At 49.7% G+C, this 16,622-nt stretch overlaps 4 non-coding genes across 4 annotated transcripts; 3 read left to right on the plus strand and 1 right to left on the minus strand.

Annotated features, from left to right (window-relative positions):
• Window positions 1-2,755: 2,755 nt before the first annotated feature.
• Window positions 2,756-2,838, plus strand: TRNAL-AAG. The gene has a single exon. It is a non-coding gene; the product is annotated as a tRNA-Leu (tRNA).
• Window positions 2,839-9,072: 6,234 nt separating this feature from the next.
• Window positions 9,073-9,144, plus strand: TRNAD-GUC. The gene has a single exon. It is a non-coding gene; the product is annotated as a tRNA-Asp (tRNA).
• A 3,293-nt stretch (window positions 9,145-12,437) lies between these two features.
• TRNAE-UUC lies at window positions 12,438-12,509 on the minus strand. Its single transcript has one exon. It is a non-coding gene; the product is annotated as a tRNA-Glu (tRNA).
• A 3,697-nt stretch (window positions 12,510-16,206) lies between these two features.
• TRNAD-GUC lies at window positions 16,207-16,278 on the plus strand. The gene has a single exon. It is a non-coding gene; the product is annotated as a tRNA-Asp (tRNA).
• The last annotated feature ends 344 nt before the right edge of the window (window positions 16,279-16,622 follow it).

Consider the following 16,622-nt stretch of genomic DNA (forward strand, 5'->3'; position numbering starts at 1 on the left):
TTTTCCCCCTTCAAAATGAGTGTGTGTGCGTGTGTGTACGTGTATATTCATACTTAGAGAGCAGGTCCAGCTCGGGAATTTTCTCGGCGAAATCCTAAGGGTGTTGCACAGAAAAAGAGGAAACCTGTCGTGGGCTGAGCTGGCGGGGGTATACGAGGCTATAAGTGGGTTGCTGAATAGCAAGTCAAACGTGAACCGCTTTCCTTTGTTGAGCGCTTCTCTGAGAGGCTGACTTGCACTCGCATAATGAAATCATTTCAGAGTGACTATCGCTTGAGAACCGATTTAGGGCAGTCTTGTATGTTGGAGTGGGGAAATGACTACCAGAGAGAATGACCCGATTTAGCACAAGTGAACAGGAGGTTTAGCACAAGTGAACAGGCAAAAAGACGTTGCCTGACCGGGAATGGGACTCAGGACGCTGAATCCTAATCACGAGACCACGAGAGATGCAAAGCAGTAGCACCCACGAGTCAGAGACAGTAATCCATTGCGTTTCCCCACAGCAACTGCCCTTGGCTTTCCCAACCTTGTAGAAGTTCACGCCACGCACCATTCTAACTCTCCAGTTCAGTCCAACCTGCAGTCCTAACACGTCGCACCAACTCACGCCACGCACTTGCTTCTCCTTCGCTCAGCGTCCCTTCTTATCTCCCACACGTCCCCTGCCACCACTCTTGCCCGTCTACTCCCAACTCCCACATACCCTCCTGTCTTCTCCTTCTTATCCCTAGGCTTGGGAAGAAGCACCGGGACTTTTTTTTTCTTTCAGAAGCCCTGTCCCATCAGGAACAAAGCTTGAGAGGCTGCAAGAGCGGCCCTAGAAGTCCAAGCGGTCCGTTCGTTTTCCTGGCTCCCTCGCCACCAGCGTGCCAAAGCGTAGAGTTTGAGAGGGTGCTGTGTCAACCGGCCAACAAGGCAGTCGGTGACCCGCCGCACAGAGACGCGGCTTCGGCACGGCCCAATGCAGTCTCCTCCCTTGCCTCGGTGTCTTTTTCCTTCCGCTCCCTTTAGGTGGCCTAGAAGGGGCTGCCAAATAGGTCTCGGCAGACGCCATAAACCAGGAGCCAAGCAACCTCAGGGCAGCCCTCCCTTTCCCTTCCTGTGTTGCTGACGTGGCCCCAGCCCTGGGATCAGCTGGAGTGAAGGAGCTCTGGTAGGCTCCCCAGGCGCTAAGCAAAAGGAAAAACTAACAGCAAGTAAAGTTCAAAAGGGATGGAAGTTACGCTGCCCGCTGGGGAGTCTGACCCCGGTCTTCTGAGTGACAAACTAAGACATCACTATACTAAAAAGGACCCGGGACCCACTTATCCCTTACCTGTTGCCCAGTTCTTGTATACACACCTAGAAACATCCTCTCCAAGTTCTGGCCTGCCTCTCCCTAGCCTTTCCCTCTGTCCCTTTGGACCTTCTCCTTCCATTCCACTCGACTGCAGCCAAGCAGTAAACAAGAGGGGGTTTTATTCAACTCTAACCGAGGGGAGGACATTCAGAGTCAGAAATGGATATTCAGGGAGAGAGTCAGTCTTGATGCCGTTGAGCTCAGGTCTGCAGCTTCAGGTCAACAGACCTTCTCAAGTCACTCTGCTTCTCAGGAAACTGGGAGATTTCATCAAGGACCCAGAGCCTTCAGACTCCTGAGCTAATTCAAAAGTGAATGAATGCATACATGTGTGAATTAAGACAGATAAATGAATTCAGTCCTCTATTTCTTTTTGTCCAGAGCTCCCCCTCCTAGGCTTCAGTGGCCAGTACTCTGGGTGTTGGCAGCACTTGGGATCTGGACAAAGACTCCGGGGCTGCCTAAGAGTATCTTCTCAAAAGTTGGGTGTTGAGGGCCAGGGGCGGACAAATCACAATTGGTAGAGGAGGCTGCTGGAGTGCTGGCCTTCCTACTGGTCAACCTTCGTTTATTGAGCAAGAGCAGCCTCTGTACATTGGCAGGGGTTCTCCCACTGCCACTGCAGCCCAAAGCATCCCTGCTGCAAGCCACTGCCACTGCCAAACCTCCACAAGCAGCCCAGGTCTCCTTTATGGCAGTCACTACCCCTGACCAGAAAGTCTTTCCTTCAAGGTCTGCTCAAACTGACTCTCCTGCCTCCTTCTAATGGCCTTGAAGGCATTCCCTGGTGCCAAATGGGGGTGTCCAGCCTGGAGCCTGGACCCAGAGACTCTGCTGGGTTTGCTCTTCTCCTTGGCTTGTGCCTAAGCCCACTTTCTCTAGGAGGAGGGAAGCCACCGGGTAATTTGCTCCAAGGTTGAGCCTCCAGCTGTCAGCCCTTCTCATATGGAGCAGGACAGAGTGTTTCTGAACTGACTTGGAGAGCTCCCGATATTGGAATGGGCTGGCTTCCTAATGAAGGATCTCCTCTGGCGTGTCCTAGGACAATATCTACTCCTTAGAGACTTGGAGGACAAGCGTGGAAATGGGCACCCACGGGTCCAGACGGACAGACAAACAGGCGCTGCTGTCAGGAGGGGTGTGTGGAAGCAGAAGGGTCAGCTTTTGTGGCGTAGGTTCCCGCCTGGTTGCTTTCAGCAGGAGGCTGCGGGAGTATACTGAAGCGACTTGTACTGTGGCTGAAGAGGTCGGTGGGGAGGACGTCGGTCTCTGGTGAGGCAACTTGAAAGTAGGAGCCCAACGAAGGTTATGTGGACCCAGAGAGAAGAAGAAGTTGCTGTAGTCTTCTAAGGAGTTCTGAGGAAGAGTTGGTTCGTTGGGAGCATGATGGGGGTGAGTAGCTAAGACCTGTTAGTCAGGATGGCCGAGCGGTCTAAGGCGCTGCGTTAAGGTCGCAGTCTCCCCTGGAGGCGTGGGTTCGAATCCCACTTCTGACAGGTCTTTTGCTTCTGAGTCCTGAATATCAACACGAAACACGGGAGTCAAAGTACAGTAACTCACGACTACTTTAGGCTGAAAATGAGAGTCTGATCCTAATTCTGCAGAAGTAAAATATGCCAAGACTAGAGACACGAAAAGGAATAGAAAGGCTCTGTCATCCACTTCTCCGCCCCAGAACTGATCCATCCATTCTGGAGAGCAATTTGGAACTATGCCCAAAGGGGAACCAAACAGTGCACACCCTCTAATCCAGCAATACCAGAGAAAAGGACTACATGGGCCAAAATATTTATAGCAACCCTTTGCCCATCATTTGGGGAATGGCTGAACAAGCTGTGGTATATGAATGTTCTCGAATACTATTGTACAATAAGAAATTATAAACAGGTAGATTTAAGAAAAACCTGGAAAGATTGTACAAAATGATGCAAAGTGAAATGAGCAGAACCAAGAAAACACTGTACACAGTATCAGCAACATTGTGTGATGATCGCTATGAATGACTCAGCTCTTCTCAGTAGCACAGTGATTCTAGACAAGTATAAAGGACTCAAAGAAAAATGCTATCCACATCCAGATAAAGAACCGATGGACTCTGAATGGAGATTGGAGCATTTTTTTTCACTTTATTCTTTTTCGTGATTTTTGCTCCTTTTGATCTGTTTCTTCTTTCACAACTGTGACTAACTTGGAAATATATTTTATGTGATAGCACGGTGTATAACCTACATCAAATTGTCTACCATTTTCAGAAGAGGGGAGGGGAGGGGGGAAAGGAGAAAAATTTTGAACTCAAAATCTTATAAAAATGAATGGTAAAAATTGTCATGATATGTAACTGGGAAAGGATAAAATACTATTTTAAAAAATGATAGCCTAGCACTTTGGCCTTCAGGGTTAGGCAGTCTTCTAATCCCAGCTCAGAGCCTTTTAAAGGTATAGCTCTACCAAGACCAGCAACCATCGTCCTTGGGTGCCCCTTATTCCCAGACCCCCAAACTCAGTCCTGACTTCCCAAATAGTTCTGTCTCTTTCTCAACGTAAGCCCTCAGGGAAGCCCTAGGGGAAGTACTCCACCAAAGTGACTAGTGCTGGTTTTTCTTCCTTTTCTTTATCTTTCTCCTCCGCAACTCCTCCCCTACATTACCAAGAGCTTTCCTTTAAATCTTTGGTTTAGTGCGAGAGGGAGCTGGGCTGGGGGCAAGTCCGTTTTCGGTGGTGTCCGGCCCGTTTCTTTGTACTTCTCGGAGCTAAGCCTAGTCCTAAGAAAACGAATAACAGAGCCTTTGGCTTCCTTTTTGTGTCCCTAGTCTCTCCATATCTTACTGAATTAAGTGTGAGTCCGGGTCATAAGACTCTTCCCTTGTCTCTCCGTATTAATCCTAGAGGCCGTTTGGATCGAGGGCCTTTAGGAATCCTTTCTTAGACCACCATCAGTTTCGAGACTCGCCTGCCCAATAGATGGTCATGGGGAGCACCGCCCTTGTTTTCCCATTAAGTCAACCTGCAGCTTGTAGGTTGGTGAGGGTGTATGTAATTTCAATTGGTGGGTGGAGTGGGAAATCGTTACTGGACCTCGGGGGTGAAAGCGTCGGGGAGCTACTAGACCATCAGCGACCACTAGTAGGTAATTTCGCCCGGTTACTATGGTCTCCTAGTGGATGGGAAAGGTCCCACCACACCAAAGAACCTGTGCCTTCCTTCCCCAGCAGAACCTTCACACCTCACACACATTCTAGGTCCCTAACTCAGTCTCACCTGCAATCCTGACCCTCCGGGCAAAGTCACGTATTCAGCGTCCCCTCTCTGGTTCACACACGCTCTGCGACCACTCTCAACTCCCACACACCTTCCTCCACACCCTTCTAGCCCTGGTTGTCTGAGCTGCCTCTGCCTGAGGAGTTACAAAACTTGCAGCTGTGCCTTTCCTTCCCTTTTACCAGTGATGTCACTGGGTATGAGGGGTCATGCCTAGCAATGGAATACTCCAAATCAAAGGAAATGGGCATTTTAGAGATTCCTCCGCATCATCCCAAAGCCCTTTCCAGAGTGGTTGGATCAATCTGGGATCATTCTGTCCATAACACTATCCCCTTGAACTGTTGCCTTCTTTTCTCATCTTTGCCAGATGGTTGGATGCCAAGCGAGATGTCGAAATTGTTTGCTTTTGCATTGTCTGGAGAACTCCTTAAAACATGCCTTTATATGGTTGTTAATAAAGTTTGTTATTCTTATTTTGACAATTGTGCTTTTGACCACTACTCTTAATCTTTCATGCTCAGGACCAGCAAAGCTCTATGTCTTTTGTAAGGGAATGAAAGGGAGTGATGTGGGGGGGAGGGTGTGCCTGAAGTTGCCAGCTAATGCATGGTTGAGAATTTGGCCTTAGCCCTCCTTCACCTAGATCTAAAGAGAACTTCTCTACTGACTCCACCTAAAACCCTCAGATTGGTGGCCTCCACTTGGAGCAGCGAAAACAGGAAGGGTCACCCTCTAAGCAGGCATTGGGGCATCCCTGAAGAATTCTTCTAGAACCTCCCTGCTAGAAGCTCCTGAAGGATCTGTCTGTCCTTGAGAGAGAAGAGGGAGAAACAGGCCTTTTTCTTTTTCATGCTGGTCTTCCCCTAGACCAAGCAGAGCATCAGGGCAAATGCTTATGCAGAGGAAAAGAAGGTGTTCATGCATGCTCTTTGGCCATATCCCCATACACGCTCAGGCTCATACAGCACAGACACCCAAAGACGAATGCTTTTGGGATGAAAGTACCTGGAAGTGAAGTTGCTCCAACTGGTTTGGTTAGGAGGATAGGCTGCTCCTCCCACCTCAGTCAACCAAGGATCTTGGGTCTTTCTAAAGTGGAAATGAGCCTCACGCCAGTTACCCCACCCCCGTCAACCCTTAGAGGTTCTAAGATTCAAAGGGGTGACTACATAACATGTGGAGTGTTTGGTATGAAACAAATAAAGGAAGATAGAATAAAGAAAGAAACCACAGATTGGGACAAATATTAACATCCCCTATCATCGTCTCCCAGTCCTCCCTGTGTGATGTCCAGCATGTGTGTGGTACTGACAAAGTCCAGGACTTCAAGAGCCGACTTGGGTGGATCGTCATGGTGGTAATGGGGGAGTGGGGATGGGTGGGTGTCTGGCTTTCCTGCTTGGTCCCTTTTGTAGATGGACGGACTAAGCCCTGCAGGGACAGCCTAGGAAGAACTTTTTTTTAGCAGCAGGAGCTCACAATGGAAGCTATAGTTTCTCTGTCATCCTCCCTCATTCCTCATTTCTACAGGGAATCTCCTAAAAAAGGCCTTTCAGAGGACTAGCCACAACTTTCTCTCCTCCCACTCACCTCTAACCCCTCCCAGTGCTCTCAGCCAGGTGAGCAAGGATTGGGGGGGAAGAGAGATTCCATTCCTTCATCCGTCTGAACCTCTCTTCAGGTTTGGACAATGCAACCCCTCCTCTTGGATGTTCTCTTCTCTCCCATCTTTCCTAGTCTGACTCTCTCCAGCTTCTCCTTTCTCTATGGCTATTACTTCCCCCTCTTTTGTCTCAGGAGACCCCATGATCCACTCACTATGAGTTTCCTTCCAGGATATCCATTCCTGGACCTTCTTGTCTTCCAACTCTGCAGACATTCACATCCTACCCTCTCTCTGATCTCTTCAGTTCTTCCACTGGGTTCAATTACTGCTACCTCTTGGCAAATTACTGAGGTGTGCATATGGAGACCAATATCACTCTGAGTTCCTATGGCACATAACCATTGCATCTCAAATTAAACAGGTCCCAACTGGAGCTCATCTCCCCTCTCCTAACCCCTGCCACTTTCCCACTAGGTGCAGAGGTTTGGGGAAGAGGAAATTTTGTAATTCTGTGAAGGAGGGAGCCATCTTCCCAATCACCTTGCTTCCTATCCTCTACCTCACAATCCATATTCCATCCTTCCTTCTTCCTCTCAAACAACATCCACTCAGTTTCCAAGTCTTGGCCTCTTTACTTCCACACCTTCCTTCACATTCATTTCCTTCTACCCCTCTCAGTTTCAAGGGTCACAGACCTACTATAGGTGTTCATCACCATTCTTTTGGATCATTGGAACAGTTTTCCAATTGGTCTCTGGGCTTCCAGTCTCTCCTCTCCAAGGAATTCTTCACACAGCTTGCCAAAATTTTCTTCCAAGAGCACCACTGTGACCCTATCACTCTCTTACTCAAGGACCTTGCCGGTAACCAATGTCTTACTCCTTATAATGCAATTATCTCGGAATGGATAGCCAACATTGAGGAAGAAGATGTTATTTTAAAAAACAGAACAGAAAGGAATAGGAATCAGATGCTTTTCACGACTATGGATTTGATGAGGTAGATAGAGTGTTAGAGGCAGATGGGGCAGGCAGAATGCAGGATGTGAGATATGAGAAAAGATACAAGATGTGACCAGCCACAGATTATGCATTGATGTCCCCACCGTGGACCTGTTTGTGTACTTTCACAAAGCAACCCCCTACTACCTGAAGTTCCAGAACAGCTCCTCTTCCCCCTTTCCTGTTCCCCTTGCTCATCTATCTGTATGACAAAGCCACCTTCCGAATACCTTCTATTCCAAGCATTCCAGAGCCAGGCTTGCCCCTCCTCCCTTTCTCCTGCTTCCTTTGCCCAGCCAGTTAAACTATATTGAGAACAGACACCTAACCCGGCTACTTGCTTTGGCCTCCTATGAGGAGGGGAGCCCCCTGGGTGTGTTATCCCAACAAATGCCTTTCTTTAACTTGGAGACTGTCTGAGAGAATTCATTCAGGACAGAACCTGAGACCTTTCTATCTATTCCTCTTCATCCTGGTGAAAACCAACATTTTGGGGTCCCTGTGAGCCCTAACAGCTACATGAAGAATTCTCATCCACACCAGGGAGAGGGCATGACATCTAGAAGTCCAAAGGGACAAAAATGAGCACATAACATTTGTAACCTTTGGCATGAAACAAATCAAAAAGCGTGGAATAAGGAGAGAACCTGAAGGTTGGGACAAATATTAACATCCCCTATCATCTCCTGCCACCCTTCCAATGTGATGTCCATTGGGAAGGGGGGAGGGGAAACACCGGACACTAACAAAGTTTAAGACTTGAAGGGTCATACTTGAACAGATACATGGTCCAAGGACAGTAGCAGGAACTTTTCCGAAGAAGACAGGCCAATTGTAAACTGCTCTGAAAGATCAGGAAGTGTTTTAGTCTCTCAAGGCGGACATTCCTGTAGATGGCAGAGAGATCTTTCTTTCTTCCCTAACTCTTAAAATCCCCATCCAGGCTCAACTTAGGAGCCACCTTCTGAGGCGACCCTTTAATGACAACTACCCTAGCTGTTACTGCTCTTTCCTTCTTCAAATGTTCCCATAGCTATGTATTCGTTTGCAGGTTGAATCTCTGCCCACCTACCCTTCACCACCACCACCACCGCCACTACCCCAGTTGGGAATTTCTTGAAGGCCGGGACTGGGCTGGGATTTGTCTTTGTATTCCCAGCACGTAGCTCAGTGCCCCAGGCAGACTAAGAGCTTCTGGAGAAATGCTCCTCTATGAGGTTGCAGACTTCCAGGTCATAGGGTCCATCTTGTTGTTGTTCTTGACCCAAGAACTTTTGGTGACCTCTTCATCATAACGGGGACCCTGGTGAAAAGTTCCCTCTTCTAAGAGCGACTGGCAACTGCCGACCAACTTGATACCTGAAAGAGGTGCCTGGGAGAACGGAAAACTTAAATGATTCGCCCATGGGGCTGAAGGGGACCTTAGGCATCATGCCTTATGTAAGGTCCTAATTTGACAGGTGAGGGAACTTCAGGCGGGTGAATTGCAGCGTGCTGAATAAAATCCCACAGGTTATGTGCGTCAGGAAACCGGGCTGGGAGGCGTTGTAAGAGGAAGCAGCGGGGACGAAGTTGAAGAGTCCCCCGGTGAGAGGGGAGAGAGTTCCCTGAGGCGAGAGGTGAAGCTTGGCTGAAGCCTCCAGGCCTGGCCCGGTGGTGACTGTGAGGGTTAATTCCCTGAGGAACTGCGTTTCTCCCTCCCTGGATCTGTCAGCAGGGAAGGGAGAGAGGGAGGGAAAAGGTGCAGAGGAACTGGGGTAGAATCTGTATAAAGATAGGATGCGATTTAGAAAGAACGTTTTTCTGCCTGCATTAGATGGAGGACATAAATATCCGTTGGGTGAATGCGCTCTTGTCGTGGGTCCTCGTTAGTATAGTGGTGAGTATCTCCGCCTGTCACGCGGAAGACCGGGGTTCGATTCCCCGACGAGGAGTACGGAGCTTTTTGTTGAGCTGGAAGTGTTTCTACTCCGAGCTCTGTGTGTCATTTGGCCTGGAGACGCGGTAGGGATTCAAACCGCACACAGAATATCTGAGGAAGAAAGGCGCACCAACAGCTAGGGAAAGTGTTGGAAACTACCCATGCTCTGAGCCATAGTGGAATCTGGGATCTGATCAGAGGAAAGAAAGGAGTATACTGCTGGCTTAGAGTAATAGCCTATGTTAATCCTGTGAGGAGACAGACCATTGCATTCTCTTGAAAGGAAGCACAAGGGGACAGATTGAATTGGAAGGTAAAAGTTCACTAGGTGCTGCTGCTGCTGCTGGTGGTCTGGGGTGGGGAAAGGCTTAGGTTTAGGCATGGGACAAGGATGAGCTGGTACCACCAAACTAGTTCAAGGTTTCTGGAGAAATGAGACTCTTGGTCCATTGGTCAACTGGCAAAAGGGTTATTTAACCCCAAGAGAGGAAGGATATTCAAGCCAGGAATGATATTCTGCAAGGGTGCAGTCTTGATTCAGCTGAACCCAGTCACTGAGCTTTAAGGCAATAGCCTGTAGTAGGTTCTGCCCAGTCCCTGGAAAAGCCAATTTCCTCAGGACCTTGGGAAATCACGTCAAGGACCTGGAACCTTGAGTCTCCTGAATCAATTCAGAAGTGAAGGAATGAAGGAATGAGTGAGTGAATGAATGAAGACCGATAGATGGATGAGTCAGGTCCTCCATTTCCTTTTGTGCGGTGCTTCCCCTTCTGCCTAGGCCTGGGTGGCCACCACTCAGGATGACTCTTGAGCCTCTTAGCACAGCTGCCTAAGACTGCCTTCTCAACAACTCCAGTGGCAAGGGCCAGGAATGGACAAATTCTGTTCACTTGAGGGAGCTGGAGTGTTGGCCTCCCTAACACTTCCTCCCGGTCAGCCTGCATTTCTGGGACCAGAGCAGCTCCAGCAAGGTCTGAGTGCCCATTTGATTCTCCTCACTTTAGCCAGGGCTGGTAGCAAGCTCTGATAAAGGCTTTGGTGACAGACAGACCTGGCCTCCCTATCTCCGCAAATCATAGTGCTCAGTGCAGTCTCTGTACATTGGCAGGGGTTCTCCCACTGCCACTGCAGCCCAAAGCATCCCTGCTGCAAACCTCTGCCACTCCCAAACCTCCAGGTCTCCTTTATTGCAGTCACTACCCCTGACCAGGAAGTCTTTCCTTCCAGGTCTGCTCAAACTGACTCTGCCGCCCCCTTCTAATGGCCTCGAAGGCATTCCCTGGTGCCGAATAGGGGTGTCCAGCCTGGAGCCTGTCCCCAGAGACTCTGTTGGGTTTGCTCTTCTCCTTGACTTGTGCCTAAGCCCACTTTCTCTAGGAGGATGGAGGCCACCGGGTAATTTGCTCCAAGGCTGAGCCTCCAGCTGCCAGCCCTTCTCATATGGAGCAGGACAGAGTGTTTCTGAACTGACTTGGAGAGCTCCCGATGTTGGAATGGGCTGACTTCCTAATGAAGGATCTCCTCTGGCCTGTTCTAGGACAATGTCTACTCCTCAGAGACTTGGAGGCCAAGTGCGGAAATGGGCACCCACCGATCCAGACAGACAGAGAAACGGGCGCTGTTGTCAGCAGGGGTGTGTGGAAGCAGAAGGGTCAGCTTTTGTGGCGTAGGTTCCCGCCTGGTTGCTTTCAGCAGGAGGCTGCGGGAGTATACTGAAGCGACTTGTACTGTGGCTGAAGAGGTCGGTGGGGAGGACGTCAGTCTCTGGTGAGGCAACTTGAAAGTAGGAGCCCAATGAAGGTTATGTGGACCCAGAGAGAGGAAGAAGCTGCTGTAGTCTTTTAAGGAGTTCTGGGGAAGAGTTGGTTCGTTGGGAGTATGATGGGGGTGAGTAGTTAAGACCTGTTAGTCAGGATGGCCGAGCGGTCTAAGGCGCTGCCTTAAGGTCGCAGTCTCCCTGGAGGCGTGGGTTCGAATGCCACCTCTGATATCCTTCTTTTCCCCTCCTCAACTTGCCTTGTTCAACTCGCTCCTTCTAGTAAAAGCTGCACATCGACAGAAGTCAAAGACAAGTTACCCCAGTACAGAAATTCACGCCAACTGCCAAAAACAACCTAGCCCAACCCAGAAACTCACGTCAACTTCAGGCTGGCTTCTACTAGGGGTACTTCTTTGTTTCTTACCTCCGTGTTTCCCTTCACAAGGTCCCTTCTCCTTCTCTGTAAGGCTTGTCCTTTCTGGCCACCTGAAAGCCCAGGAGCCATCCTTCTCTGGCACCTTTCTCTGGTGGTCCCCAGACCCACCCGCAAAGGCGTTTTGAGGAGTGGTGAACAGAACAGTGGTTTTGAGGAGCCAGAGAACAGAAAAGCTGCTCCACGTTCGTTCCTAATTTTCCAAGCGGATCTGTCATTCTCAAAACCCCCAGAGTACTCCAGGGGAGGGACTCAACCTGGCAGCTGTGGGCAGTCATCTCCCTCCCCTCCTCCCAGCACAAACACCTCTCCTCTCTTACAGATCTTCTTTTGTTTTCGACTTGTTGTGCTCAGGTCGGAGCTGGGGTGGGGGCAGGTGCGTTGGTTGTGTCCTGCCTTTCTTCTTGAAGCTAAGATTAGTCCTCAAAATGAATGGCAGAGCCTTTGGCTTCCTTTTTGGTTTCTTGTCATTGACATTTCCCTAGTCTCGGCATCTCTTACTTTTTCTGGTTCTGCTGAATTCCGTGTGGATCCGTTCGTACAGTTCTTCTTGCCTTCTTTCTCCGGATTCCTCCATGTGGCCGTTTAGGTCGAGGGCCACTACGAAACTTTCCTTAGACCGTCTATCTGTTCCGAGATTCCCGAGCCTAATATATATAGTGGTGTGACTCCGTGTTTGTTTCCATGTCATCTCGATCATCCTTCACCGACCTCCAGCAGCCTGTAAGAAGATGTTAGTCTTCAGGTGCGTAGAGGAGCTAACTGTCTGGCTTTGACTTTCTGAGCCTATAAATTTGGCGGTGTTGCTAAAAGAGAGTTGGGACTGATGTCGGGCTGCCGGGCCAGCAGCAGATGCCAGGTAGACGCAGCTTTTATTGCAGAGGGCAGTAGAACCTGGACCCCTCTCTTTCTTCCTGGGGCATTCTCTTGGAAGGAAGCGGGGCGCAGGCTTTGCGGAATGTTTTGAACGTTCTTTTGCCTAAGGACAGGTGATATGAAAGGGTCGGGGGTGAGATTCGTCGGGGTGAAAGTACTTCATTTGGCTGGTGGAGTGTGAAATTGTCACTTGCGGGAACGGTGCGAGAAAGACGCGAAGCGGGCTAAGCAAAAGGCATTCCCTGACCGGGAATCGAACCCGGGCCGCGGCGGTGAAAGCGCCGAATCCTAGCCACTAGACCACCAGGGAGCACGAAGTAGCACCTGCAACCCGCTTCTAGGCTCTTAATAGTTGGTGCGAAAGGTCCCACTCCACCAACTGCCTTTTGCCCTCCTCGCGCAGCCTCCCGATCCATCACACCTCGCACGCATTCTACGTCCTTGGCTCACCCTCTCTTGGAATCCTGACCCTCCAGGCCAAGTCACTCATTCTGAATACCTCACCCCCTAGCTAAGTGTCCCTTCTCTTGCCCACACTTGCTCAACCACCAGTTTTTCCCGTGCATTCTCAGCTCCCACACACCCTCCTCCACATCCTTCTCCTACCATCTAGGCTCCGGAAGAGTCACTAGTTCTTTCGACCTGAGGGGAGTGCCCTGCCAGGGACAAAGCCTGAGAGGCTGCAGCACTAAGCCTAAGAGCGTCCCTTCACTGCCTACACTGTCCGGGAAACGAGAGCTCCCACGGCTAGACGAGAGAGCACTGAGCGCCGGGCCGATAGTGACCCGCTCCACAGCCAGCCCTGGGCTGTTCCATCTCTTGCATCGGTGTTCTCTTCCCTCCGTGCCTGTTCTACGGCCCAAGATCAGCTGTTTCTCTGTTCTGCGGCCTCCGAAATCTTGGTAAGCAAGAGCCAAGTAGTCTCAAGGGTCCCCTTCCTTGCCGTTCCTGTGGACTTGTGGGCTGTGGCGACACCATCACTTAGGCCACCGGGAGTAAAGGCTCCCAGGTGCTAAACACGGAGAAAAACAAACAGCAAGCAGACAAGAAAAATTTTTAGAAGAAAAGAAAACCTAACCTGGGTTTTACACTTACCATTCAGGGATGAGCCAATACAAACGAGGACCCCGGACAAGGCCATTCCTTACCCTCACGACACCTCTCACCCAGGCCGCCTAGATCCGGAGGAGAAATGCCCTTGACAAGTCCCGTCTTTACTCTCTTCCTCCATTCTTTCGCATCGTGTTCCTCCATTCTTCACCCCTTCATTGCCAAATCCAGAGGAAGAACGCAATTCTAAGAAGACCACTGTCCCACCTAAATCTCTTTCATGCTCACCCCCAAGAACTAGCGGCATTTTGACTCTTCCTCCAAGAGTCACTTTCCTCTCTTGTCACCTCTTCCCCCGGGCTCATCTGACAAATGAGGGGTATAGACTAAACAGGAGGCCTCAAAAACCGGTTCTAGCCGTAACTCTAGGATCCTGGTTCTTTTCAACTTCCAATCTGGAAATGAGCCTCACCTCTGATCCCCCAACCTATTAATTAGCCTTTGGAGGGAGGCTCTGGAGTTCCATGGGGTGACCTCTACTTGAGCACAGCATCATGGTAGTGATAGGGGAATAGGGGCAGGTGGGTATCTCACTTTACTCCCTTGTCCCCCTCCTGGACAGACACAGACAGACCAGGTCCTACAGGGACAGACTTAGCGAGAAGAGTTCACAAGAAGCTATCCATTTTCTGTCATCCTCCCTCATTCCTCACTTCTACAGGGAATGTCCTAGAGAAAGCCCTTCAGACATCTAGCCACAACTTTCTCTCCTCTCACTCACCAACCCTTCCTAATGTGCTTTCTCATCTGATCCCTCAACTGAAACTGCTCTCACCCAGGTTAGTGAAGATTGCAGGAAAAGAGGGATCATCCTTCTGACTCTCTCTTCAGGTTTGGGCAATGCAACCCCTCCTCTTGGATATTCTCCTCTCCCTCACCTTTCCTAGTCTGGCTCTCTCTCCAGCTTCTCCTCCTTTCTCTATGGCTATTCCTTCCCTTCTTTAGCCTCAGGACACCCCATGATCCAGATCCACTCACTGTGAGGGTCTTTCCAGGATATCCATTCCTGAACCCGCTTGTCTTCCACCTCTGCAGACATTCACATCCTACCCTCTCTCTGATCTCTTCAGTGCTTCCACTCGTTTCAATTACTGCTACCTCTTGGCAAGTTACTGAGATGTGTATATGGAGACCAATATCACTCTGAGTTCCTATGACACATAACCATTGCATCTCAAATCCAACAAGTACAAAATGGAGCTCATCTCTCTTCTCCCAACCCCTGCCACCTTCCCACTGGGTGTAGAGGTTTGGGGAAGAGGGAATTTTGTAATTCTGTGAAGGACACAGCCATCTTCCTCCTCACCCTGCTTCCTACCCTCCACCTCACAATCCATATTCCACCCTTCCCTCTTCCTCTCAAACCACATCCACTCAGTTTCCCAGCCTTGGCCTCTTCACTTCCACACCTTCCATCACATTCATCTCCTTCTCCTCCTCTTAGTTCCTAGAGTCACAGACCTCTTTTAGGTGCTCTTGGATTATGGGAACAGTTTCCCAACTTGGTCTCTGGGCTTCCAGTCCTTCCTCTGACACAGTTTGCCACAATTTTCTTCCAAGAGCACCAGTGTGACCATGCCCCTCTCTTCCTCAAAGACCTTGTTGGCAACCAATATGTTACATCTTATTATGCCATTAATTATCTCAGAATGGGTAGCCAACATTGAGGAACAAAACGTTATTTTAAAAAACAGAATAAAAAGGAATAGGAATCAGGTGCATTTCACAGCTGTGTGGCTCGATGAAGACTTCCTATCCAAACAAGGGAGAGAGAGGACACCGCATGTAGAAGTCTAAAGGGACAAAAATGTGCAGGTATCATTTGTAATCTTTGGCATGAAACAAATCAAGGAGCACGGAATAAGGAGAGGACATGCAGGTTGGAACAAATATTAGCATCCCCTATCATCTCCTGCCACCCTTCCAATGTGAGGTCCATTGTGAGGGGGTCGGGGGAGGCTAGAATTTGAAAAGTGATACTTTAACAGATACATGGTCCGAGGACAGTAGCTGGAACTTCTCCGAAGAAGACGAGGCCAAACGTAAACTGCTCTGAACAGATCAGGAAATGTCTTAGTCTCTCAAGGCAGACATTCCTATAGGTGGCAGAGAGATCTTTCTTTCTTCCCTAACTCTTCAAATCCCCATCCAGGCTCAACTCAGGGGCCACCTCCTGAGGCGACCCTTTAACGACAACTACCCTAGCTGTTACTGCTCTTTCCTGCTTCAAATGTTCCCATAGCTATGTATTCGTTTGCAGGTTGAATCTCTGCCCGCCTACCCTTCACCACCACCACCACCACCACCACCACTACCCCAGTTGGAAATTCCTTGAAGGCCAGGACTGGGCTGGGATTTGTCTTTGTATTTCCAGTAAGAGCTTCTGGAGAAATGCTCCTCTATGAGGTTGCAGACTTCCAGGTCATAGGGTCCACGTTGTTGTTCTTTTTGACCCAAGAACTTTTGGTGACGTCTTCATCATAACGGGGACCCAGGTGAGGAAACTTCAGGTGGGTGAATCGCAGCGTGCTGAATAAAATCCCACAGGTATAGTGCGTCAGGAAACCGGGCTGGGAGGCGTTGTAAGAGGAAGCAGCGGGGACGAAGTTGAAGAGTCCCCCGGTGAGAGGGGAGAGAGTTCCCTGAGGCGAGAGGTGAAGCTTGGCTGAAGCCTCCAGGCCTGGCCCGGTGGTGACTGTGAGGGTTAATTCCCTGAGGAACTGCGTTTCTCCCTCCCTGGATCTGTCAGCAGGGAAGGGAGAGAGGGAGGGAAAAGGTGCAGAGGAACTGGGGTAGAATCTGTATAAAGATAGGATGCGGTTTAGAAAGAACGTTTTTCTGCCTGCATTAGATGGAGGACATAAATATCCGTTGGGTGAACGCGCTCTTGTCGTGGGTCCTCGTTAGTATAGTGGTGAGTATCTCCGCCTGTCACGCGGAAGACCGGGGTTCGATTCCCCGACGAGGAGTACGGAGCTTTTTGTTGAGCTGGAAGTGTTTCCACTCCAAGCTCTGTGTGTCATTTGGCCTGGAGACGCGGTAGGGATTCAAACCGCACACAGAATATCTGAGGAAGAAAGGCGCACCAATAGCTAGGTGGGGAAAGTGTTGGAAACTACCCATGCTCTGAGCCATAGTGGAATCTGGGATCTGATCAGAGGAAAGAAAGGAGTATACTGCTGGCTTAGAGTAATAGCCTATGTTAATCCTGTGAGGAGACAGACCATTGCATTCTCTTGAAAGGAAGCACAAGGGGACAGATTGAATTGGAAGGTAAAAGTTCACTAGGTGCTGCTGCTGCTGCTGGTGGTCT

This window comes from Trichosurus vulpecula, chromosome 7 (assembly GCF_011100635.1).
Source record: "Trichosurus vulpecula isolate mTriVul1 chromosome 7, mTriVul1.pri, whole genome shotgun sequence".
Taxonomy (NCBI): domain Eukaryota; kingdom Metazoa; phylum Chordata; class Mammalia; order Diprotodontia; family Phalangeridae; genus Trichosurus; species Trichosurus vulpecula.